Here is a 27257-nt window from a genome sequence, read left to right as displayed (position 1 = left end):
CTTTCTCAACGCAAACTGGTAGTTTCTCATCGCGAGCGGTCGCGAGCATAAGCGACCACTCGCAATGAGAAACCTGACCTCCTCGCGTTGGGAATCTCGCCGGAAGGTTTATTTTCCATGCTCGCAATCGGCAACTTGATGTTGCTGATCGCGAACGAGGAAAAAGTCTCGCCGGGATGTCATTTTGCTTGCTCGCGGTCGCCAACTTGACATTGAGGACCGCGAGCAAGCAAAAAATGACCGCAGCACTACGCAATACTACGCTACGCGTGTTCGCACTGTGCTACATGCAGTTTGCGTAGTGCGAAGTATCGCGAACTTCGCAAACTACGCGAGCGTAGCGTAGTGCTTTGCCCAGGCTTAAAACGGACATGAGCCGTTCACTCCGTCGGATCGCCGACAACATGGGCAACCCTCCCTGTGCCACCAGGCGAAGACCACCACCAGCCACAGGGAGGGAAGAGGAGGAGGATTCGTCCGACGGAGCATCACAAGCATCGTCAAGGCCTGCATCTGAGGGTCCCCCCAGGAAGGTGGGTCATCCACGGAAAAGACCGTGAGAGTCAGCGGACCATCCACATCTCCCAGGTCACCTGGCCTGGCACCTGGCCCTCTGGCGCAACAGCAGCACCTCATCCAATGACCTTCTCTGCCACATGGACTTGCTGGTCACAGTCTGACCAATGATGACTAACACTGTGGTCTGGACTCTGATGACTCAAACTGACAAGGATGCCATCTCCCCCTGTGAGCTTTGGATTCTATGCACCCGGTAGAGCACCTTAGTACATCTACCAAAAGACTTACCCCACCAAAAATAAAAAATATTTTTTTTCATGAGATGTTGCTGTCATTTGGCATTAGTCCACAACAGATGTGTGTGTAAATGTCAAACTATGCCTGAGTGTTGAACTAACTCCAGCCATCCATACCCTGGGATCTGAGTCTGGTATAGGACTAGGGGTGGGCGGAATTTGCGAAAGCGACTTTCGCAAATTATCGCGAAAATGTTAAAAATCTCCGCAAACAAGCGGAAATATCGCGAAGATGCGGAAGTTTTTTTCCCGCCCGTTCGCGATATTTTTTGCATGGTTGCGGGTCGCTAACTTACCCCTGTGGTTGCTCGCGGGCGCGTCCATCTTGTTTTCAGTTGTCTCGCGGTGCATGATCGCGAGAAAGAAGACGTGATCGCGCGACGCATGACGTCACTGCGGACGCGAACTGTCGCGAGACAGCGCAAATGGCTAAAACAATACAACATCTCATGGAGAACGCGACCGGATCGGGAAAACTTGTCGGCGAACGCGGGGATTCAGGTAAGGCGATCGCGCGCGAACCAGAATGTATTATTTTACAGCGTGAGCAAGAACCAAATTATCGCAAAGCTGCGGAATGCGGAAATTTTGACATTTCCGCGCTCTCCGCGGAACGCGGAAATGCCAAATTATCGCAAATTCCGCGAACGGAACGGAAATTTTGCCCAGGCCTATATAGGACACACATGGGTCACAATTTCTTGCAATACTGTGCGGACAGATCTATTTGGAAGAGTATCATTAAGGCGTAGAGGTCATGCCTCATTTGGAGGTTCCCGGGGAGGGAGTCCCAGGTATGTGTTCCCAGGTGGGGGAACTATGTCCTGCATGCTGGAGTACGGTGGATCTGAAGAATGGTGGCCTGGTCTCGGTTTGATGCACGGAGATGGCACTACGGGTTCTCAGATGACAGTGGTACAAGGTTGGTGTTGGGTTGGGGTTGTGGCCTGCCTCCTGAGTGTGGGTGGGGAGTCTGAAGGTCATCCTACAGCACACAGTGATCCATTGCAGCTATCTCTGCTGGACGGTGATGTGGCTGGGGCACGGGATGTTGCAGCTGAGGTGTGCAGATGCAGCCTGGATGTGGACAAGTGTCCTGGGAGTTTGGATGTGGCTGCCCGTAGAGGGCAGGGCAGTATTTGACACGGATGTTGTCGTGGACCTGTGGGATGGTCCGTCTTTCCTTGGAGTGGATCTATCTGGAGATCATGTGCATAATGCAGAGGGTGTTGCAGTCTGAGGCACAGATGCTGGTGATTACCATGGCAAATGTGAGCAAGCAATCCATGATGCACACCTTCTTGTGTGCATGGACACTGGGTGCTTGTGCGGGGCTTCTGCGGGTGGGACACAAGCAGTTGACCCAGCTGTAAGGGGACAATCCTCAGATGTTGACCTCAGTCCTGTACAAGTCCAGCCTCAGGTGGCTGCTGTTCTGCCATTCATCAATGGATCTCATGCAATCTAGAATATTGGAACTGGCAATGTCTGCATCCTTGGTGAGGGTGAGGAGCACCTGGCTGTCAATGGCATACGAGTTGATGAAGAGGTTGTGTGCGCATGTGATGGTGGAGAGGGGGGTCCTGGACACATTGTAGATTGACACGCTGAGAGATGATACCTGTGCCATGTGCCTCACAAGGACAGCATACTACATGCAGAAGCCTTGAGTCCCACTCCCATGGCCTTGCCGGGGTACAGAGCCGGTGGGGAGTAGGAGGGACATGACCTGGTGGGTGTGACAGGGCCTGGAAGGCGTGGCAGCGCTGTGTAGGCAGTCGGAGTTGCACACTCATCATGCAAAGGTGTTGTGTGCGCGCTTAGTGTATGCCTGAAAGCTGGCGGCAGATGTGTGGATGGACATTGCTTGAAGGGTGGCTGCAACATCAGACTGTCGTGTGATGTGGGTCATGCAAGGACATGAGGCTCGTACAATGTGCACGTTGCATGTGCAGACGGTCCAGCCTTTGGCACCGCGTGGCCGCAACTGTGGCACAGACAAGCTGATGACAGCCAAATGAATGGGTTGATGGAGGAAGGGAGGAAGGGAGGAGCATCTTTGATGTGTGTGTGTTGCCAAATCAGGAAACTTTGTGTGCCCTTGCTGCAGTGGCTGCAACAGCAGGCGGCATGTCCTGGGAACTATGCCACAATTTCCACACAAAGACTAGGATGTCAGAAAGGACAACAGGTGTATGTCAAGGAAGGAGTGCCCGGTTTTCAATGGCACACCCAGAGACAAAGGATGCACAATCCCCAAAGATGACTGACGCCGGATCATGAAACTGAAGGCCAAGCTGCGCACAGGAAACACACCCCAGAAGGTGTTGACGGCCCGTTGTGGGGACCAACATACCAAAACACATACACAGCCATGGACTTCCTGCACAATAGAGAATCAAACACATGTAGAACAGCATGCAGGTTGCTAATCTACACATAGACTCATATGCACAATCCTTGACAACCATGCCAGAGATGGCGCATGCACAGCGGCAAGAGACCTGCATTGACAGAGATGAGGCACCTTGGAGGCTGAGGAACACCTTTATTACTCAGGCTCACACCTATGGAAATGCATCAATATTAACAGACTCACAGGTCTTTTGGATTAACATGTGGGACCTACACTGGACACCCCCTTCGCACCACAGATGCTGTAAATCCATGGGAGTGGCACACAAGTGAAGGGGGTGAGCCAAACATCCCCTGCTGCACACGGAGAGGCTGCAATTCCCCATTGAGCATCTTATGGGGATGTCCCGCAATATGTCCACCTGTAGCCTCCCGTATGTTTCCGAGGGAAGTTGTACACACATTGATGCCTTCATCAAAAACCACAATCCCATAACAGATGACTGTCACGAAGTGTGACTATCAATTCATGTGAGTCATGCTACATGTCATGTACCCCATGGTGAGTCGACATGTATGCATAGTAACAAAACCTGCACAGGAGCAGTGCCCACACATTACAAACAACTACCACACCCAAAAAGCCTTGCTGCAATCCTTACCCAAAGGAGACTTTTCACCATGTCCGTGCATGTAACGCTGATTCAGCACACGTTGCATTACTCATGAGGAATAGCAGGAGCACAACGATGCCACGAGCAGACAGCATGCGCTACTACCTGGGGATGAGAGACACACAAGAAGTCAGGAAAAACATTCATCCGCATGCATGGTCATGTACTCTACATGAATAAGGTTGACACCATGCTAGTTGTCAATTGAGTGTGTCAGCTAAAATGTGTGGAATGACATCCGCACACGAGTGACACATCAGCACACACCTCAAAGTCACTTAGCATACAGTCAGCTGGACACACACATTGCAACACATGCCACACAAGGCTCCAAGCGTGCACACTCAGACCCAGGGACTCACCATTATGAGAAGAAGTTGCATATGAGCTGACTCCGGATGTCCTCCTCCTCCTCCTCCTCCTCACTTGCCTCGTGACCAAGCCCGTCATCCTCCACGGGTGGATGTTCCTACTCATCGGGATCCAGGATGAGTGGCACAGCTTTCTCCACTGCCATGTTGTGCAGCATGCAGCACACGAGGAAGATTTTGCAGACCGTCACCGGTGCATATGGGAGAGACCCGCCGGTCTTGTGGAGGCAACGGAATCGGCTCTTCAGGAGGCCAAATGTCCTCTCAATCACTCGCCTGGTCTGCCCATGGGCGTTGTTGTAACGGTGATCTGCAGCTGTTCTTGGGTTGCGGAGAGGCGTCACCAGCCATGGCATGTTGGGAAAGCCAGAGTCCCCTACATGGAAACATCATGTAAAGAAGTGGGTCAGGAGAGGTCACATACTAAGATACAGCTGAATACTGGACAAACAGTCTACCCACCAACAAGACATGCTCGTTCGTTGTGCAGCTGCAGCATCATTTCTGGCACCCTGCTATGCCTCATTATGTAGGCATCGTGTGCTGACCGTGGAAAACGTGCACACACATGGGAAATCACCATGTTAGCAAGACACACCACAAGGGCATTAATGGAGTGGTCATGTTTACGGTTTCTAAAGGCTACCTCCTGTGCCTGTGGTGGTACCAAAGCCACATGTGTCCCATCAATGGACCCAATTACATGGGGCATCCCTCCCAGGGCATAGAACTCACCCTTGATACCTGTCAACTGCTCACGAGTTGGAAAATGGATGAATTCATCCAGGTGCTCCAACATGGCTTCTAAAACATCATGCAGGACACGGCTGAACATGGTCTGGGACATGCCACCCACATCAGCTATGGTCAATTGAAACGTACCGGTAGCAAAGAAATGTATGGCTGACATCACCTACATCTTGGGGGTCAGCGCAGTGGGATAACTGTGTTGCGGTTGGAGGTGTGGGGCTAGCCTGTGTGTCAGGTCCACAATTAACTGTTGGTGGAATCTGTAGCGGCGTATGCAGTCACGTTCCCTCATGGCAGCCAAGTCTGGCATTGGTCGGGGGAGAGGCAGTGCCCTGCAGAAATGAGGAAGGAATAACCAAGATTGAGTACATAACTACACCAATGTCAATGAACTGAGCACATGTTCAACAGCTAATACACATATGCTACATACAGATTCTGGCCTGAGCAATACATCCTGCACACGTATGCCAGCAAGGTGATACTCCTACCAAGAGCCAGCTACAAACGTGGATTGTGAAGGTCTACATGACATGCCATGAAAGTAGCTGTGGGCCAGTGTGAGTGAACAGCCAGACACATTACAGGAGTGACATACATCCACATATGTGCATTTGAAGGATGTTATCTCATACAGACAGCTGCCGGCAAGCTAGACGCACAGGTCACATGTCATGGAAAAAGGACAGACTACACACCTTGCCATGAAGGGGTACATGTCAAAAATGATCACACAGACATTGAGACTACACAGATATGTCCTAAGCTCGCAAGTCCCTGTTCGATGCATACAGACACATGTTACGTGTTATTCCACATGTGTCCTGGTGTGCGTAATAGTGTGACATGGGCATCTACACACAGACACATGTTGGATGCAGCTACAACAGATGCCATTGACGGAACACCAACAGCAAGATCATGGGAACACATGACACACACATGACATAGTCACATCGGGGCACGCTGGTAGTGAGATGTCAGGTGTCATCATCCATGTACCTGGCATCAGGGGACAGTTGCAGGTGTTGGTGACTGTGCCATGCCAGTGATGCAGTGCTTGACAAGTTTGAACTACATGCACACATGTAAAAGGTGTGAAGGGGAAGTGCGCCACATAGTGCCCCATCACACATGACATGTGTACACAGGTCATCACACAACTATTGGGTTAAAACATGAGGAGACATGTGCCACTTCACTGCCTGACACACCTAGGCCCTACACATGAAAGACTGCACTGACAATGACTTGATGTCCATCCTTGTGCGAGTCAGACACCTCCATTCCTTTCCTGTGCGCCTCCTATCACCAGGGTAAGCTGTGAAACGCACCGTACACACGCTCTGAGAGCGTGGGTACGGTCGTATCACTATATGGGGTTTGGGTAGGAGTACGCGTGTGTGTACGGACCGTACACACGTACGTGTACACACTGGTCCTATCCCTATGGTAGTGTCGCCGTAGGCGTATGCCATAGAGATACGGCTCGTACATGCGTGTGTAGGGCCCGTAGCACTATGGTAGTGTTGGCATAGGCGTACGCTACAGTGCTACGGGCCGTACCCGCGTGTGTACGGACCGTAGCACTATGGCGTATGCCTACGGCAACACTACCATAGTGCTAAGGGCCGTACACACGCGTGTATGGCCCATAGCACTATGGCGTACGCCTACGGCAACACTACCATAGTGCTACGGTCCGTCAATGCAGGGAGCGAAGTCCGATAATACGGCAGCTACAATCGCAGTCCTGTCTTCACCCACTTGGTAATTGCCGGAAATTCGGACCGCGCTCCCCGCATTGACGGACCGCTGCCAATATTCTACAACTCTGCGTACCTTCGCTGACAACTACCAGCCTCCCTGATGATTCTGTCCAATAACGGCCTCAACCGCCTCTAATTACCGTTACGGAATTATCCCCACTCATTGTAACGAGCACGCCACAGGTTCACTGCTTCCTGCGGCTATTCAGGTTACACTGTACAGGCATAATCAATGTTGTCCTGATGATGATCCTAATATTTCTTTTACAGGATCGAAACGCCGTCGACACTTGTAAACACCCTATATGTTCTTAGTAATACTAAGTGTGATACCCTGGAGGGGGGGGCAGAAAGACTGTGATAATTGGGGGGTGGGGTGGCGGCATGGGCCAGCCCGTTTTGGGAAGCCCCCACCCCTATTTTTTTTTTTTACCATTCCCTGGTGTCTAGTGGTCTTTTTGCCCCCCCGGGGGGGGGCAGATTGGGGGCCAATGTCCCATCTGCCCCCCAGGGGGGGCAGAAAGGCTGTAATGGTGGCGGGTGGGTGGGGGCATTGACGTGCACCCTAAAAAAACGGAAAATAAATCCCTGGTGTATAGTTGGCTTTCTGCCCCCCCCCCGAAGGGGCAGATTAGGGGCCAATGCCCCATCTGCCCCCCGGGGAGGGCAGAAAGACTGTGATAATTTGGGGGTGGGGTGGGAACATGGGCCTGCCCGTTTTGGGCAGCACTCACCCCTATTTTTATTGTCAAAAAAATTCCCTGGTGTCTAGTAGGCTTTTTGCCCCCATCTGCCCCCCAGGGGGGGCAAAAAGACTAAATGTGCCCAAAATTATTTGGGGGGAGCAAAGGCCCTTGCCCAAGGGGCCGCTCTCCCCTCCCTGGTGTCTAGTGGGTGGATCCCTGCTTGGGGAACGCCCTCCTGTGGCGATCCCCTTTCCAACGATACCTCTCCCGTCTTTCTACGTGCTCAGGGGGCTGAGATAGCCCCCTGAGCACGTACAAAGTGAAACCTGAAATGAGCCTCTTGGCTCATTTCAGTTTCACTTTCACTGTAATGACGTCGGCGCGACGTGCGCGCCGATCGTCATTACAGTGAAAGGCGGGGGGGCCTTGGGAGCTGGGGAAGCTCTTCCCCAGCTCCCGAGGCTATTTTGGTTTAAAGGGAATCCCTCTGGTGCCCACACCAGAGGGATTCCCTAGGGAATGCCTCATGATGAGCTGGACTCGTCATGGGCACAGCGCGGCTGTGCTCCATGACGAGTCCAGCTCGTCATGGGCATACAAGGGGTTAATGAAGCCACCATCATTGTTCTCCCAAAACCAAATGAAAACTTATAATCAGGATTGCAAAATATGCACCAAAATCTTAGCAAACAGGTTATCATCTATACTCTCCTCACTTATCCAACCTTAACAGACACGATTTGTAAAAGGCAGACTGTCAGCTCATAACACTCATTTATTATGTTCTCCCTTTTGCTAAGGATCTCAAATATCCTGTAGGCCTGCTGGCTTGAGATGCGGAGAAAGAATTGAATAGATTAAATTGGAAACTTTTATTTAAAACACTAGAAACTTTTCATTTTGCCCCCCCCCCGTTTTTGAAAATGCTTAAAGCAATATACCCAGCTCCTTCTGCTCCCATTTACATAAATGGTACCCTTTTTACTCCATTCAATCTACATAGAGGTCCCTGTGCTGCCCACTATACCCTTTATTATTTTCATTGCCAATGAACTTCTCGTATGTGCTTTCCACATTAATGGACAATATACTAATTTTGTTTTTAAAATTACTATGATAAATATTTCTGCATATGCAGATGATGTTTTATTATATGTAAATGATCCTATTACTTCTCTACCTATTATTCTTGATATGCAGACATCGCTAGTTATTCTTTTAATATCAATAAAATTGAATTATTTCCATAAATATTTTATGTAATTCTACAACTATAGCAAATACCAAAATATTGTGGCCACCAATGACACTAAAGTATTTGAGAATTACTTTTGCTGACTCCATTAAAAACACAATTGAAATCAATTGCACAAAAATGCTAACCACGAACGAGAAACTCGATAAATGGTCAACCCTGCTTTTTTTTTAAGCAATTAAAATGACTATGCACCACAAATTCTTTACATTTTGTCTATGCTACTCTTCGGTGTCCCTTCTACTTTCTTTAACAAATTATATAACCTACTTATTCAGTTTATTTGGAACAACAAATCTGCTCACCTTAGTCTTAAAACTTTACTAATTCCCAAAAGTGAAGGAAGAGTTGGCCTACCTGATTTCAAGAAATACCACGTATCTTTTCATGTTGCACAATGATAAGTATGATTCCAAAATATTTATCCTTCAAACTCCCTCAAATGGCTTACATTAGGGAAAACAGTAATAAAGCCCTATCCCCTGCTTGCTCTTTTGACCATGACTAAGAGCAAATTCGGTAAATTTTCACCCACCATTGCCCTTTCCTCTTTTGATGAAAAATGTCCTATTAACATTAAATCATCTAAAAAAGTTTCCCTTTGGTTTAACCCTGAACTCAAATTGAATAAGCATATTTCTTTCTGACTCTCATAGATTAATGCTGGTATTTTTTATATCACTGATATTTGTCAAGCAAGTATATTCTCTTCATTTGGTGAATTAAGCTCCAAGTACCATTTTCTTCAATATGAATTTCCTAAATATGAATTACTCTGTAATACCATCCTTAATACATATTGTGATTTGTTACCTTCTACTAAGTTATTTAACATTGAGTTCTATCTAGGCCTGTTTAGCCAAACATAAAAAATAGATTTTAAAGTGTATAAAAAGCTTGCTATTCACCCTTCCCCTTTTATGGCTCTAAATCAAAAATCTTCCTCAAACATAAATAAACAATCCTCAAATGTACAATAGAAATCTATTTTAGATCTATTATCACTAGTTATCTCCCAGCCAAACTTATAAAAACTAATATTTATGAACTATACCAATGTTTCTGGTCCCCAGTTAAATTATTTAAAGTTAAAGTCTTATATTCACCGAACTGTTGGCATTGTAAAACTACTACTAGCGATTTGCAGCATATATTATATCATTGTCCTATCATTTTAAAATTTTGGTCTGAAGTTTGCAAAATTATTATCCAGCTATTTAAAATCCAAGTACCTTCATTTTTTGCTATAATAATATACAATTCTTATTCTTTTGAAACTGTATTCTCTCCTAATGATTGTAATTTTTTTGATTTATTTATTTCCACTGTGATTAAATCCATTATTTTAAATGTGAAAGATGCACAATTGTTATTGGTTAATACTTAGTGGGGAATGGATTATTTTCCTGAGACTAGGAAAATCCTCAGTAATACATCCTCGTAAAGACTGCTCTGTTATTAGGCCCAATATGAGGTGTACTTTGGACTCACATATTAATACATGTAACTCATTGTAAAATGCATACTATTTCATTTTCTCTCATACTTCTTACTGCAGCTCTCCTTCGTTTTCATTCCTTTGTTTCTGTCTAATTACTAATATGGGTCACTAAACGATGTCAGTTGATTTTCACATATTTCTCATGTAATGGCTCTCATATCTCCTTCCTTACAGTTACGGTGATAGTTTTTGTACTGCGCTCAATGGGGGATATTCTCAAGAACGCGTGATAAGTATCGCAAAATTAGCTTAACGCAACTTTGCACCTCGCAGTCTATCATGGGAAAATAACGCCGTGTCAACGGTGTATTCTCAACACGGCGGTACCATGCGATAGTCTCACGCTAACGTGTCAAATGACCACGATAAAATTACCGTGACGGCAAAAAAACGCAAAACACAAAGACGAAAAAAGTTGCAATGTGGCCAACCGCGATAGAAAAATCTGCAATAACCAGCAACAGACCTGCAATTCCCACGTGTCATGCGGAAAAATGCACTATAAAAGCACCGAAAAACACAAACAAAACAATCCAAATGGCATAGCACCATGGAGGAAGCCGGAGCAAGTACAGAGGGCGACCAGAAACCCACAAGCTCCCAGGAGGACCAGCCTGGGACCTCGGGCTCACGGAAGGGCAAGGAGAAGAATACGAGGAAGACGAGGTTCAGTCCGCAGGAAAACAGGATCATCATCACAGAGGTGATAGATCACCACCAACAACTGTTCGTCACCTCCATCATGTCATTGAAAAATAAAAATGCATTATTGCAGGCCATCCTGGACAAGGTGAATGCAGTTGGAGTGAGGAAGAGGACAATTGGAGAGGTCAAGAGGCACTGAAATGATGCGAATCGCAAAACCAAGAAGAAACTCGCTGACAACCATCAGGCTGCAATGTCATGTCCATAATCGATCAAGTTTGAAAGAATGGATGAATGTAAGGACATTGATTGCACAAAAAGGTACGCCCTGGGAAATGAAAGCAATGTGCATGTGTGACCGTGACACACATAGGCAGCGAGATGACTGGGAATGTGTGCACTAGCCGTGGCCTCATTGCTCTGAAACAACAATCGCGCAATTTTGCAACTTTGCCCCACGCAATGTTGGAAATAGGGCTGTGTATGAAATGTCAAATTCGTTGGCAGACCTAAAGTAGTGTCCCCATCATATTTGACAACAGAACATCTCTTCGCATACCTACTCACACTTAACTGGGCGGACACAGCCTGTAGTGATTGATCACATTGATCCACATGGCAAGAAGTTGGACACCATACTCACATTGCTGATGACACCAAAGAGCACAGGCTATCAGCAACTATCCCAACCACAGTGTCGGGCTCACAGAGGTAGAGCTGGCAATAGGGACTCACCTCTAAGTGAAATGCGTCTGTCAGTCCCTCACTGTGAACCGACAATGCTCATTGAGGTACACGATTTGCCATTCTAATCAACACTCATCACAGTTGAACCCTAGTGAAGTCGTGTATACTTAATTAGCATGTGCGTGTCAGTACGGGCAAGACAAGGGCCAAAACATGCAGACCAATGCATCAGACGCTAACAGGCAGCATTCGGTCACGGTACAGTTCAATGTGACAGGCGTTGTGCATGTGCCCGGGATGTTCTGCCATTGCGTTGGTGTCTCTCGTAGAACCGGCACTCTTCTGACCTGCGGCAGTTATGTGGATGATATGCCACATCTCGGAGTAATGAGTCGTATGTGTGTGCAACGTTTGGACGTATGAGTTGTTGTTTACATAAGTGTCAAGGGCATTCCATGCAAGAGTACCTCGGGCAAGGACTTCTTTTCTGTGTGTGAGGTGTGGAAACGTTGCTCTTTCATTGGCACTGTGCGTAGTGTGGGAGTCATCATGATCTGCTATGGTATCGCTCTAAGGGGTGCCTGTTGCATGCAAGACCAAGGTCAGAGGTGCAGATGTCCTTCCACCTTATGTATTGAGACAAAGGTGCTTTCATCCCTAATGTTAGTCTGACTACTGCTTGCATTCTGGAAATGTGATGTGAATTCCGTGAAGCGAATGAGGCTAGGACTTAGGCTTATGGTGCACCAATAGCGATACACACACAACAGTTGGCATGTATGAGCCAAGAGCCCGAGCGGTCTTGCGCTCTTTGTACAATCTCTTTGTGCGCGGCTGCCCATCAGGTGCATGCAACATTACAACATTGTCGATTGCAGGTCGTGTGGTGCCGAAACTGCGACAGAGACACATGCATCTGTTGGTTTCCTGTCCAGCCCAGAAATGAATCATGCCCAGAGCCCAGGGATAAAAATTCACACCCCTACGCTGGCCTGGCATACGCCGACCCAGCCCAATCAGCTTACGTATAAAGGGGGGATGACGTCGTTATGTGTCCCAGTTCATCCCTCACTGCCGGAGGTCACATGGCTGCGTCCGCCTGGCACATCATGAGACTCAATCATAAAGGGTCCATGACTTTCGTTGCACAGACTTGGTGGCACCGGATTCACTGCGGTCGGCACGGGCCTACCGCCATGGGATGGTGACTTTCGGTGCACTGAGGTAGGGGCACCTTAAGTGCTGAGTGGGTGTGCAGCCTGCCATGATGCGCCGTCCTGGCTGTCCGGACTGGTAAGGATTTGTGTGAGCCCTGCTGGACCGTAGTGTAGGCCTGAGCCAGCGGGTTCACAGAGTTAGTGGCACCTAAAGAGCTGGGTGGGTGTGCAGCCTGCGATGATGCCGTGTGCACTGATATGATCTTTGCCATTGCGAAATCAAGACCCAGAATCACGTGTGTGACCTTGTGGCCCACGATGCGGGGCTGCATGATGTGGAGACTGCAAAGGTCACGGGCCCCGGGCTTGGAGCTTGCACCGGCACGTGGTGGGCCGCTTGGAGACACGCCACTGGTGGAAGGTGAGCAGTGAGGTCTGGGTGCGCAGGGGTGGGCAATCACAGCTGGGCGGTGGAAGGGGCTGGGGTGCAGCAGCCTGTGTGCGCAGGGGTGGGCAAGCGATGATGGCGTGTGCAATGGTATGATCTCTGCCATGCATAAATCTGGACTCTGTTTCAGATAAGGGACCTGGTGGACTGCAGTGTATACCGGCACGTGGTTGGAGACACACCGGCGGCAGCAGGTGAGCAGTGAGGCCTGGGTCCGCAGTGTCGGCACTCTCTCACCCTCTCCCTCTCCCCCTTTCCCTGTCTCTCTCTTTCTCTCTCTCTTTTTCTCTCTTTCTCTCTTTCTCTCTCTCTTTCTCTCTCTTTCTCTATCTCTTTCTCTCTCTTCCTTCCACTCTTTCTCTCTCTCCCTTTCTTGATCTCTCTCTTTCTCTCTCTCTGTCCCTTGATGAGTGCATGACACACCTTCCTAACTTGAACTTTATCTTGCAGGCTGTGACTTACAGATTGTCCAGAGAAGACCCGCCATGACTCTTCCAAATAGTTGTACTGAATTTAATTTAAAAAAAAAATGTCTTTGAGAATTCAAAGATTAATAAATGAGTCTCCTTTTTCTGACCACACATGAATGTTAATTGTTGTAATCGTGCGACATAAGGTGAATTGTTTTGTTCATGCTTTCATAAAGTTGATGTACATTATCTTTGTCCGGGGGTGGGGGGTCCTGGGGGTGGTGGCGGTGGGTGTTGTGGCCATCTTGGGGCTCCGAGATGCATGATCAGTGGCTCCATAGCATTAGTTGTTCTTCAGGGGCTGGCTGGGCTGGGCTCCCTTTTATGGTGCAGGTTGTCGTCCGACTTAACAACAGGTAAGAGCAGGTGTGAAATCCCTGCTGCTAACGCGCATTATTGCATCTTTTGGGATCTTAGCGTCGATCTGGTTGGTCGTTGGGAATACTGCGAAGTGGTGTTGTCGCGTTTTTTTGCACGGGAATGCCTACTCTGCATATCATTGACGTTAGTTGTCGGGGTCATTTGTGGCGATGTATCGCAGGAAAACTGGTGATATCGGCTGTTGGCACCAGCTTGTGAATGGGGCGATACATTTATCGCCACTTTGTCTGTGATAAAGTGCTGTAACTCGGCGATAAGTCCTTGAGAATATGCCCCAATGTGTATTATATTTAAAATTAATGAATATTTCTGAACTTTAAAAAAAGTATTGGTTGATGTGTGTATGCATCAATAATATAACAATTAGGTCTGTGACATCATAAGTGACCTTTGTAATGATCAAGCTTCTCAACCATGTGCTTACTGATGATGTAGCTCTCAAACAAGGCTGACATTGTGCACAGCTGCCACAGTCAACAACAACCAAAGACCGGCACAACAATCACTGGGCCTCAGTAGGACCATTCTTTCCATTCTTCAGTTTATGCTTTCACTCACAGTACTGATGCAGAAGTTGGATCTTCTGGGCAATGATCCGATCATACTCCAAACTCCCTCCCGATCTTTAGAGTAGAGGCAGGAGAGCAGTTCACAGTGTTCTCCTTTGGTGGATGATATTGATCCCATCCTTGTTGCCAGTATAGAAACTCAAAGCATACACATATATTGAAATGTATTTCCAGTTCAAGACCAACAGTGTAGGTCCTGTATTATATGGAGACCATCAGCAATTACCTTGATCAGACCATTCCATCATAGTCAACCTTGAACAAAGCCTATTAACCCAGTCTACCAGAATTAGAACTTATGACGTATGGTAACTGGGATCGAACAAACAGTCTTCTGATTATACTCTAATAGGACTTGTTTTGTCTAAGCACTGGTGCAACGCAATTGGCACTCATTTAATCTTTAGTGCAAATTGTGACATCTCTGATACATCTCTGATTTTCTCACATGCATTTAACACAGGTTTGACCTTGAGATGATTCAACCAAGTTAAATGTTAAAAACTGAATATAAAATACCAATTGCTAAATCTGTTTGTATATACTATTTCTCATTAATTAACATTGATTTAATAATCAGGTCAAAAGCCTCACCTGATATCCAGCTCAAATTTGCAGTCTAGCTTTCATGTACTTGTCAGAACTACATGAATAAAGCATCCTATCACCTGTATATAATAAGTTCATTTGATATCAAGCTCCTTGTTGCTGGTGCACTTTGAAGAATCTTTCAAAAATTATTGTGAAAAAGCATAACCAGGAGACACACGTGCACTCATATACAGTGATTGAAAACCTGCACACTACAAGCACTAAACAGGTGTTGGACTTGGCCCTTCTGGCAGGTTCACCCCTGAACTTTTTGCTTTTTATTGGTGACTTGGTGTGGTGATTTTTGGTTTCTGCGCACTTTTCCTGTGTCCCAGGGTAAAGTGCGTGCGCGCTCTGAGTGCATGTGATGAGATAGGCCTGCCCTCCCATAGGAATACATGGGGAATGTATGTGTCCCTAGGAGTTCCTGATGCGTGGGGTGTGCAAGCCCGAGTTTGGTATGTGCAGACTCGTGTGATTGAATGCTGCGCGATGATGTGTGCGGCGTGCATGTACCTAGTGTGGAAGTGCCACTTCTAGAAGTGGGCACTTCGATGTGCAGTGTAAAATGTGTGCCTTGTCGCATGATTGGCTGGTTGAGGTCATGTGACGGGCTAGGGATTCCCCAGAGTCAGGATGAGTCACCCAGTGGTGAATGGGGAGATCAGCAGCTAGATGGGTGGGAGGAGTACACCTGGGTCCTGAATAGGGCAGGGCTTTCCCCACACAATGCTGGCTCCGCCCCCTGTGGTGCGACTGACGACCCTAGCCCTGTCAGTGAATAGAGTGAGGGGCTGAGCACATCAAGGGTGCTCCCCAACCAGCTGCGACTGGTTTTCCCCCTCACCCTGAACCCAGAACAAAGGGATTTGGTGTATAAAAGAGGGGCTGTGACCCCATGAAAATGTTCTCGTTCTGTACTTGAATCTGCCAGGGGCGTGCTGCTGCTGGGGCCCAGGGGAAGGCTTGCCTCCCTGGGCCCTGCCCAGCCCCTGGATGCCCTGGACGCTGGAGGACTTCTGGGACCATTCTTTGCCATTGCCCCATACTTTCCAAAGACCTCTTTGCTGGAAGCTTTTTGCTCCATTTCTTTATGCCTCCAGGACTTTATTGACCTAGCGCCTGGTAAGCGCTATCTTTTCCCCCAGGAAGGAGGAACATGTGGGCCTTGGCAGCGCTGGGCTGCGATCTCCGCTGAGGGAATCCCAACGTAGGGATTCCCCCGTAATGCTGGTCTCGCGGGTGCCCACCCCGCTGCCTTTGCGTTAATTTTATGCAGGTGCCCACCCTGCGTCTTCGTTTCCGTATTATAACTAAGCGGGTGCCCACCCCGCGTCATGGTCGCCTATTTTGATATTTGAATAAGCGGGTGCCCACCCCGCTGTACGATGTCCTAACCGAGGGAGCCTACCCCTCTGTGCTGCCAAAGTTTGCCGCTGCCGCCCGCAGCCCGCCTGGTTGTGGGCGGGGCCGCGGGACGGAAGCAGAAGTGCCGCCATTTTCCCCGGAGCCTCGCAGGCTCCACCAGTGAAGTCCCGGTCCCGAGATGGGGGACCGGGCGAAGACCGGCGCATCCAGGGACGGGGCTCTCATGAGGTGAGAGAGCCCCGCCAGTACAGAGAAGTCCCGGTCCCAGAAGAGGGACCGGGCGAGGAGAGAGCCCCGCATGTAAGGCGCCGCTCCGGAGTCCCCGGAGACCGATTCCTGCCTCCGCCTCCCCCAGCCGGTGAGTGTGCGAGAGAGTCCGGGTGGGGGGGAGGCAGTGTCAGAGCGGCCCCGTCTGGCAGCGGGCCGCTCCACCGAGGCAGGCATGTTTGTTGGAGCGCCCCTTCGCTCCTACGATTACGGGGGCATGGTTGTTTTTCTGTTTGGTGCCTGGTGAAGGCACAGTACCGGTGATGTTTAGAGCGGCCCCGGATGGCAGCGGGCCGCTCCAACGACGGGCATGATGATTTACAGAGCCTACAAGGCTCCAACGCTGGGTGCCAGTTCCTCGTGTGGGGACATGTTCATTTCAGAGCCCTGAGTGGCTCCAGCACATGTGCCAGTTGTTCTCTGAGCCAGATGGCTCCAACATTTGGCCCCCCCCTCAGTTCCCTAAGAGCCAGAGAGGCTCCCACCCAGCCTCGTTTGCCCAGAGAGCGAGGGCGCTCCACGGTACTTTGGGGCAAGGTCCACTTCTATGTTGGCGCATAGTGATTTCAGGAGCCCGTGCGCTCCATGGGGGACATGTTGTTTCTAGAGCCTGGGTGGCTCCCACGTTTGGACAGTATTTCAAGAGCCTAGAGGGTTCCAAGGATTGGCGCAGGTTGTTCAGTGGGTTCTGAAGGGCTAATGAGGGATGTATGACGTTACAACGCACACTTTTACAACGCATGCACTTACAACGCATTTTTTACAACGCATAATCCATTACAACGCATGACATTACAACGCATGACACTACAACGCATTTTTAAAAAATACCTTTACAACGCATTACCATTACAACGCATACTACCTTTACAACGCATACCATTACAACGCATAATATTAAATTACATTTAAGGTAAGTATTAGATAGTATAGGGGTAAAAATTACTATTCTAACTCCAGGGGGTGCAACAGTAGGGTAAGTGTTGGATAGTGTAGGGGTAAAAATTACTATTCTAACTCCAGGGGGTGCAACAGTAGGGTAAGTGTTGGATAGTGTAGGGGTAAAAATTACTATTCTAACTCCAGGGGGTGCAACAGTAGGGTAAGTGTTGGATAGTATAGGGGTAAAAATTACTATTCTAACTCCAGGGGGTGCAACAGTAGGGTAAGTGTTGGATAGTATAGGGGTAAAAATTACTATTCTAACTCCAGGGGGTGCAACAGTAGGGTAAGTGTTGGATAGTATAGGGGTAAAAATTACTATTCTAACTCCAGGGGGTGCATCAGTAGGGTAAGTGTTGGATAGTATAGGGGTAAAAATTACTATTCTAACTCCAGGGGGTGCAACAGTAGGGTAAGTGTTGGATAGTATAGGGGTAAAAATTACTATTCTAACTCCAGGGGGTGCATCAGTAGGGTAAGTGTTGGATAGTATAGGGGTAAAAATTACTATTCTAACTCCAGGGGGTGCATCAGTAGGGTAAGTGTTGGATAGTATAGGGGTAAAAATTACTATTCTAACTCCAGGGGGTGCATCAGTAGGGTAAGTGTTGGATAGTATAGGGGTAAAAATTACTATTCTAACTCCAGGGGGTGCATCAGTAGGGTAAGTGTTGGATAGTATAGGGGTAAAAATTACTATTCTAACTCCAGGGGGTGCATCAGTAGGGTAAGTGTTGGATAGTATAGGGGTAAAAATTACTATTCTAACTCCAGGGGGTGCATCAGTAGGGTAAGTGTTGGATAGTATAGGGGTAAAAATTACTATTCTAACTCCAGGGGGTGCATCAGTAGGGTAAGTGTTGGATAGTATAGTGTAATATTATGCGTTGTAATGGTATGCGTTGTAATGGTAGTATGCGTTGTAATGGAATGCGTTGTAAAGGTAGTTTTTAAAAATGCGTTGTAGTGTCATGCGTTGTAATGTCATGCGTTGTAATGGATTATGCGTTGTAAAAAATGCGTTGTAATGGTAGTGCGTTGTAAAAGTTGCGTTGTAAAGGTTGTTCCCCCTAATGAGAGCCCCCCTACGCCTATTTGCCTCCCCCAGCTGCGCAGCACTTAGTGCCAGCTGCAGCGTGTAGGCCCTGTGCTTGTCCCCAGCTGCCCAGCAAGTAGTGGGCAGCTGCTACGTTTAGGTTCTGGCGCGACCTGGACTCTGATGTGATTTTGGTGGTAGGAAATGTACTGTGTAGTATGTTTTGCGCCCCCTTTATTCATGCTTTTGGTGCTAGGAAATGTACTGTGTATAGCATGTTTTGCGCACCTTGTATTTTATACCTCTAGATAGGATTTCTGCCTAGGAGGTTGTTTTACCTGTTTAGGTTTCTGTTAGGGAGATTGTACTTCCCTGTGCGATGTGCACCCTAGTATAGCTATACTTAGGTGGTTAGGTCTAATGCGTTAGACTAATGAGAATTGCATAATGTGATTTATGCCCCTGTGATAGATGCAGGATAGGTTTTATACCTGATGCTAGTGTGATGACGCTGAGGTCATTATTGCGCCAGTAGTTACTGGTTGTGCTCTACAGTGATAATTTGTGCTACAGTTAGTATATGTTCTACATTTACTATTGGTGATTTGTGCTAAGTTCTAAAAGTGCTAATTCCTGACAGTGGTCCATGTGGCCCTGTCCCCTGTACATATAATCCCTTGTAAATTCTGCCCGTGCCTGTTGGCACATTGTAAAGTGTGTGTTTTTATCTAATGTGTTTTGGTATAATACAAAGGCTATTTTTATATAATACCTTGTGTGGAGTTTCCTTTGTGGTGGGCCTTGGGTGTTGTTGCTGGGTGCGCGCGCAAACGCTTTACACATTGCCTCAGAGATAAGCCTGACTGCTCGTGCCAAGCTACCAAGGGGGTGAGCAGGGGTTATCTTTGGCGTGTAACTCCCCAGCCCTGACTAGAGTGGTGGTTTCTGCCTGGCTTTGGCGCAAGCCTCAGCCAACCAGAAATCCCATTTCTAACAACAGGTTTATCAGTTTTAGTGCATCTGTGAATTGGCTGGTGTAAATTTTAATTATTTCCTTGCCTTCTTGCCATCCTTACTTATGAGGTGAGGCCGAGGTCTGAGACAAAAAAGTCCAGTTGAAAAGCTTATAATGCAGTCTCCATAAACCCTGCGTGCCAACATTGATGGTGGCATTATGAGCATCCTCCTTTTTTGTCTGTTTCAAGATGGGGGCTCAAACCTACCCCTGTCAGAAACCTTCCTGTGGGGTTTTGGGTTGTACAGGGATAATTCATGATATTCTGTGCCAGGGAGGATGTATGAAGATGTCCCCTGCTGACTCAACAACAGACATTATGATCTATAACTTTGCTCCCTTTTGATATTTTCTTCATTTTTCGGATTGCAGTGGTGTACACAGGGATTAGGTCGTTCAGGGGATGTTGGTGGCCTTCAGAAATGCAGGCTTTTATCCTCTCGTATGCTAGTGGGTTATAAAACATGGCAATTCAATGCATCCACCTCTTTTTTTTCTTCTACATGAAATGCATAGCAAATTAAATCATTAACGTGTTTTAGTACACTCAATATAGAGATCTTGTGTGAGTAAAAGGATTTTACTTTTGAATTCTTAAAGATCATTATTTATTCAATAAACATTAGTCTTTTAAGAATGCAGGGTTAGCAATTAATATAATCTAATGGTTGGTATTTCAATATAAGGAAAACATACAATATTTGTAAAAAGTAAATTTAAAATGTAAATAATACAGCAAGATTGTTCCATAAAGTAATTTCCCTAATCTTAATTATATCAGGTTGGAAAAGTATTTAGTGTCCGTTCAGATACCCAACTAAGAGCCTCATTACAATGAGGCCTGGAAAACCTCTGACCACAGGTCGGAGGCTTGCAAGCCTCATTGCGGTTTCAATTCTGCCTCGATCAATCAAGGAGCCCGTCGGCCAGTCGGAGACCGGCCCGTAATCCCTATAGATGGCGTTTCCACTTTAGGTATTACAATGCTCGGTTTCCGACAGGCTTTCCATGCCGGGCTTTCTGGCATGGAAAGCCTGTTGGTAAGTGAGTTTGGGGCCCCTAGCAAGGCCTTGCGGCCTCTGTTTGGGGCCTATGGTGCCCTGCTGTTAATCCCTGCACCAGGCATAGAGAAATGGCAGTACGGTTGCATTGTAATTGCAGTGTCGGGACTGCTGACCGGAAGGCGGTCAGTCTGGAGACCATGATGGTGTCAGTCGGAGACAACTCTGACAGACATTGGAATTGAGATTCGGTAACAGGTTACGGAATCGCAATTTGGGTTTGATACTTGTGAAAAGCCTTTTTGTGTTCACAAACGGCCTAATTCTGTGAATCAGCCCATTTGTGACCTCAAAAAGACTTCATACATGTGGGCCAAAATCTCAAGGAACACAGAGATGAGTCTCCAGAAAATGTGAGTAGGATAAGCCACCCTCTACTCTATGAACATGCATTAATATAAACACAGAATTTTCTAGAGGGTAACGTTTATTTTTCCTCTTTGACATTGTCCAATCGTTTTTCAGTAAACCCTCTGAAATAGGTAAACTCCCCATCTTCTCACATCTGCACAATGGACTGAAGACACTAGTCCTTGAAAAGATACATTGTCCACATTTTGTGCTTCCGGACAGTTTTTCCCATGAATCATCCTTCCTGTTGTCTCCTCTCCATCCAGTGAGATCCTAACTATCAGTTGTCTAATACAAAACAAATGCCTATTCACTAACTAACAGATGACTGCTCGAAAATTCAAAAATCTGTAGCATAAACGAAAAACATTTAGTGCAAACAGGCCTTTAAGTGTTGTGAAATTTCGGTTAATATGGTATCTACAGTTCAGCTAGCTTAAATTAGCACAATATTATTTCATATATGTATGCTTACATTGTCTAGGTATGATTACCTACCAAAATTTGCATTAAAATATACGTTTTACTTTAACATAGACATTTGCACTTTTCGGTTAAATGTGGTTATTTTGTAATATGAAGAAATTTGCTCTGTCACTGGCTTCTGTTTCCTTCTGGTTTCTCAGTGCTTGCTGAATGGTCACTGGCTCGGCCATTGTGCATCTTTAGGCTTTCTTTCCACTCATTCTGTGAGGGTGCAAGAACTCTGAAAGATGTAGCAACCTATTGAATGCATTCTGATATGTACCTATTTACCTGAGGGTTGGGGCAGACGACTTCATCTTTGGGGAGCACACCATCTTTGGCAAGGAGTTTCAGAGGTTCCTATGATGAGTAAATGGTTGCTTATTTCAATCAAGCCAGAGAAACAACTAAATAGAGAACAGTCTACTTCTGGCATCTACTGGTATTGAATCCCAGCAGGTTCACTCATCCTTTCGTCCTGATGGCAATGATGAAATCAGCACTAGAACATTTAGATAACAAATAGGACCTACTGGTTTTTTTGTTGTTTGTTTTTTAAACAGTGTTCATTTGCTTCTGCTGGCTGTGGAACTCCAGTGGGGGATCAAGGTCCTTTTTATGTCTTGAATTCTCAGCTTTTCAACTAGACATTTCTGTCTGGTAGTTAGGACTCAGCTCACAAGGGGGCATATCAACAACAACCGGCGATAATTATCGCTAAGCGCACTTAGCGCTAGGATAATTATCGCCGGCTGGCGCCGATTTTTATCGCTGAGATAGCGTGCTATTAGCAACGCTTATCTCAATAGCGATAAAAATCCTGACGCTAAGGGGCTAACGTGAGATTATCGCTGGAAACCCAGCGATAATCTCACGTTAGCTTGTTGATAGGGACAGACAAACTTAGCCATGATATCCTCCTTCCATAGGATATCATGGCTAAGTCAGAAAAATACCAGACGTAAAAAAGCAGCGTTAACCGCAATTTGCATGTTAGCACCCTGTTGTTGATAGGGCGCTAGTTTTATCTCTGCTTTTTTGGCTTTTAAAGCCAAAAAAGCAGAGATAAAGTATTTGTTAATATGCCCCAAGGATTGTGATGTGGAAGAGTCAGTCTAAGCGCAATGGAGATTACTTTTAAGTAATCAGTTATTTGTAGTGGAAAATACCCAGATTTGCATTTTTGTGGGTGCCATGTTTGTTGTGACACTAAACACCTTATAGATAATATGTTCATTAGCTCAATATTGTGAGGTATCCTGTGATAACTAGCGCTCCACCTCAATGTAATATTTGGGTGTGTCGGTGAAGCAGAACACTGCAAGAGATTAAGTGGAGTCAGCTGTAACTCGTCCAGTGATTAGTAAAACCCGAGAGGTCTTAAGGAGCATAAAAACACATGGTTTCGTTGTCCCCGGAATATTTCACTTCCCTACGACATGAGGACGGCAATTGAAAGTTGGAGAGGTGTCTTTTGGCGTCTGAGGCCTTGATGATATACATTTTCAGCAGCAAACATCTTATAATCAAATTTCCTACGTTGCATAGCTTGTTTTAGTGATTCCATTTCACGCTGTATTGGTTCCGTGTCCCATAGATCACCGGAAAGGAAACAGTGCATGGGGGCTGCAATTGAGCTGTCACCGGATGAGAGACTGTGTCTAACATTAGGAAATCCGTGTCACTGTGGAATTCAAAACAGGAGCCCTGCGCTAGCCGCAGCGTATCTCGCTGCCTTAGACTGGCACAGAAATGATTTTATTAAAATGACGCCATTAGCGTTTTAAATAATACAGAGGGCCCTAATAAAAATGCATTGAAATGCAGATTAAAAATGAGCCTGTCAATTAATTGCAATCATTTAGAGCTAAAGTCAGGTTTCGTTACTTAATACAGTGTTTCCTTGATATAATTACTGACAGCATAATGGCAGTTTTGATCAGGACCTGTCAGAAGGAATATTAAGGCTTGTATTAATTTTGTAATTGCAGACTCAATCAAACAGGTCGGCTTGAATGCAATGGAAAAATCCAAAGGTCTCTGCATGGTGGTGAGTGTCCCCCCCTCCTTCCCTTAAGGACGGGCGCCTTTATAGTGAGCACAGTATGCAATTGTGTGCTGCGAAGACAGTTCCTCCAATAGACTGTCATCACATATATATGTCAAAATCCTGAAAAAAAACACAACAGTTGCAATAAAAGCGGCAGTGTATGTTTAGAGTTGCAGACTGGCTATATTGCTAACGGTAATAATTACAATTGTGACCCCTGACCCAAGGTTGCCAGTGGCCATCTTCCTGTTCTGACAAGAAATGAGCGTGAACCCGGAATGGGAATTCTTGTGAGCAAGCTTTGCGCTATTGTTTCAAGGCAGCAATGGACGAGGTTGAGACATATGAACCTGGCTATGTCATGCAGGCGTCATTAAGGGGTATATTAACAAGCGGCAGTGATAACTATCGCTGGCCGCTCTTAGCGAGAAAAATGTTATCGCTGGCTATCGCAACGCATAGAGCAATGGGGATAATTTCCCAGCGATAGCGATGTTTTCCATGGAACATCGCTGGTTTTCCAGCGATGTTCCATGGAAAATGGCGATAACCTTGCTGATACGACCCTGTGGTCGTATCCGCATAATCCACCCCCAATGGTAAGTATAGCTAAGCCTGCATTTTAGCAGACGTTAGTTTTTGGAGAAAACAGCTGTTTTCTCCAAAAACTAACGTCTGCTAAAATGCGTGGGCAGCCTTGTAAATATCGCGATGTGTACATCAGCGATATTTACAAGGTTGTACTGCCCAGTGACGCTCACTTTGCATCTCATTAGTGCATTTTTCAAAGTTTTTGCAAATTACTGACCAGTTTAATTGCTCGGTAATTTGCGGCCCCAAATAGCGAAATCGCTATTTAAATGTGGCTCTTGCATTGCATTTAAGGAATTGCAAATTGAGATTCCTTAAATGCAACCACAATTTAAGAAATCGCAATAAATTTCGATTTCTTGAATTGCAATTGCCTTACACCCTGATGCATTGCAAAAACCCTTTTTGCAAGCGCAAACGAACGATTTTTGCAATTGCACCGTTTGCGCTCGCAAGAAAAGTTGATACATGTGCCTGTTAGGGCCTTATTACGAGATTGGTGGTCTTTGACCGCCACTGCTGCGATCTCAGGATAGGGCTCCCTTACCTGCATTTTGGCCACCCTTTTCATGGGCGGTGAAAATGAAGGTCATAATATGCCGGCATTGGTACCCCTATCATATTCAGGCCTTACAACGACTGCCACCACAGCTGGATCCTTGATCCCGACAGAGGTGGCGGTCTTGTGATGGTCCCTCTGCCACACATGTAATAGGGTGGACAGGCGGCGGTGGTTGGACTGCCACAGCGAGTACGACAGTCCCAGGACTACTGTACTCGTAATAAGGCCCTTACTTATTTTGACTAAAAATGAAGCAGCATGTATTGAAATATCTAAAGTACACAACATAATATAACACAATAACTTGCACAATGGGCACAACACAAAAACCAATCAAAATAATATACAACAAAACAATCTCGCTACAACTCAACTAAATCAAACTGGAATATATTGACCAAACACACAGCAGCACAACAAAACAACAGGATAAATCTTCACCACAACAAGATACTAGAAAACAGTGACACAACATTCTTGCCACACATTACAACCTCCATTATCCTAATTTCATAATACAGTGGTAAAATGTGTTTGGAGCAAGCACGACCTTCATTTATCACAAAAGGACATCAATCAATCTATCAATCAATCAATCAAAGACATTTGTACAGCACACAGCTGCCTCAATCAAGGCCTCCCGGGGCTCAAAAGCAAGACTGACAAACAGATTCGGACACTCATATCTATATTTGATTAAAGAGGCAAGTTTTTAAAGCCCTTCTGAAGCAGTGTTGAGACTCGCCCATGGGAAGATGGATCGGCAAGGTGTTCCAAAGGATAGCCATCAGTACTGAGAAGGACCTCCCACTAAGGCAAACCTTGGTAAACCTTAGGATACATAGAAGTTGCAGGTGATTAGATCTTAAGGCTCTCACCTGCTGGTACTGTCTGATCCTGTTTCTAAGGGGTTTTGCCCCCTTGCCGCTATTGGCTCTAAATGCAAGTGTCAGGGCTTTAAATTCAACCCTCTTAGCCACCGAAAGCCAATGAAGCTGCTTCAGATGAGGGGAGATATGATGAGGAAAGGGTGCCCGTCAAAACAGCCTGGTCGCTGCATTCTATATTATCTGGATTCTATGAATCAAGAAGGCCGGAAGTCCCAAATATAAACTGTTAGTGTAATCCAAGCGTGATGTCACAAGCGCATGGAGTACAATCTTTCATGTCTCTGCCGGCAACAGGCGCAATAGTTTCCCAATTGATCTTAATTTCAGAAAGCAAGATGATGAGATCTGCCGAATTTGAGTGGTGAAAGAGAGGTCAGAATCAAGCATAATCCCTATGTTTCTAGCTCAAATGGCTGGTATAGGTGGGTGATTCAATTCAATTGACCGCCGGAGACTAGAAGGGGAGTGTGTCATATGACTGAAGAAAAGCACCTCCCTTTTGTCCGCATTCAATTTCCGAGAATTGATGTCCATCTCTTTGGCAATGCCCTTTGAAATTGAAAAACACAGCTTCAAAACATTCTTTAAATGAAAATGCAAGTTGTGTATCATCAGCATATGAAACTACCTTCAATCCCCAGGTTTCAATAAGGGTGGCCAATGGGGCCAAGTAAAGGATGAATAGCAACGGACTGAGGGAAGAGCCCTGTGGTACCCCACAAACCAAAGGTTTAGGCGAAGATGAGAAAGGGTGAAGGAAGACCCGTTGAGCTCAATCTTCTGAAAATAAAATTGAATCTATGACAGCACAGTGCCCTAAAAGCCAAAACGGCATAATCTAGCAAACAAGGTAGAATATGCAACCGTGTTGAATGCTGCCGATAAATCCAGTAACACGCCCATTGCAGAAGCACCACCATCCAAAGCCCTCTGACTGTCCCCAAGACTTCCAGAAGAACTGTCTTAGTGCTATAACCTGCATGGAAACCAGACTGAGAATCATGAAGCAGATCATTAGATTCAACAAAGGCAGACAATTGTCGATAAACCAGTTTTTCCAAAATCTTTGCGGATGCAGGTAGCAGTGAGAGGGGCCTAAAATTGCTAAGCACCCTAGAGTCCATGTTAGGCTTCTTTTGCAATGGTAGTAAGAATGTCTGTTTCCACAAAGCAGGAACACAGACAGATTTGATTGGAGCATTCCAAATCCTATTAAGAAAGGGCAGCCAGTTTAAGAAATTGAGAAGGGCAGGGATCCTCAGGAGAGCCACAGTTGCACTTTAGTAACTCCTCAGGAGAGTCTTTTTCAGAAATTGGGCCGAATTCCAATATCACGGTTGTTGGAATGTCAGGCAGTATTAAAGGACTAACTGAACAGCCTTCTGATGAGAATGTTGAGGAATGTTCTTGAATCTTCTCATCGAAGAAATCAGATAAGCTAGTGCATAGGGGCAGGGACAAGTGGAAAGCACTCTTTGTCACCTTTAGTGTAGTAAAAGATTTTACAATATTAAAAATTTCACTGGACGAATTAA

This window comes from Triturus cristatus, chromosome 5_2, assembly GCF_964204655.1.
Source record: "Triturus cristatus chromosome 5_2, aTriCri1.1, whole genome shotgun sequence".
NCBI lineage: Eukaryota > Metazoa > Chordata > Amphibia > Caudata > Salamandridae > Triturus > Triturus cristatus.
Note: the sequence above shows the minus strand (reverse complement) of the source record.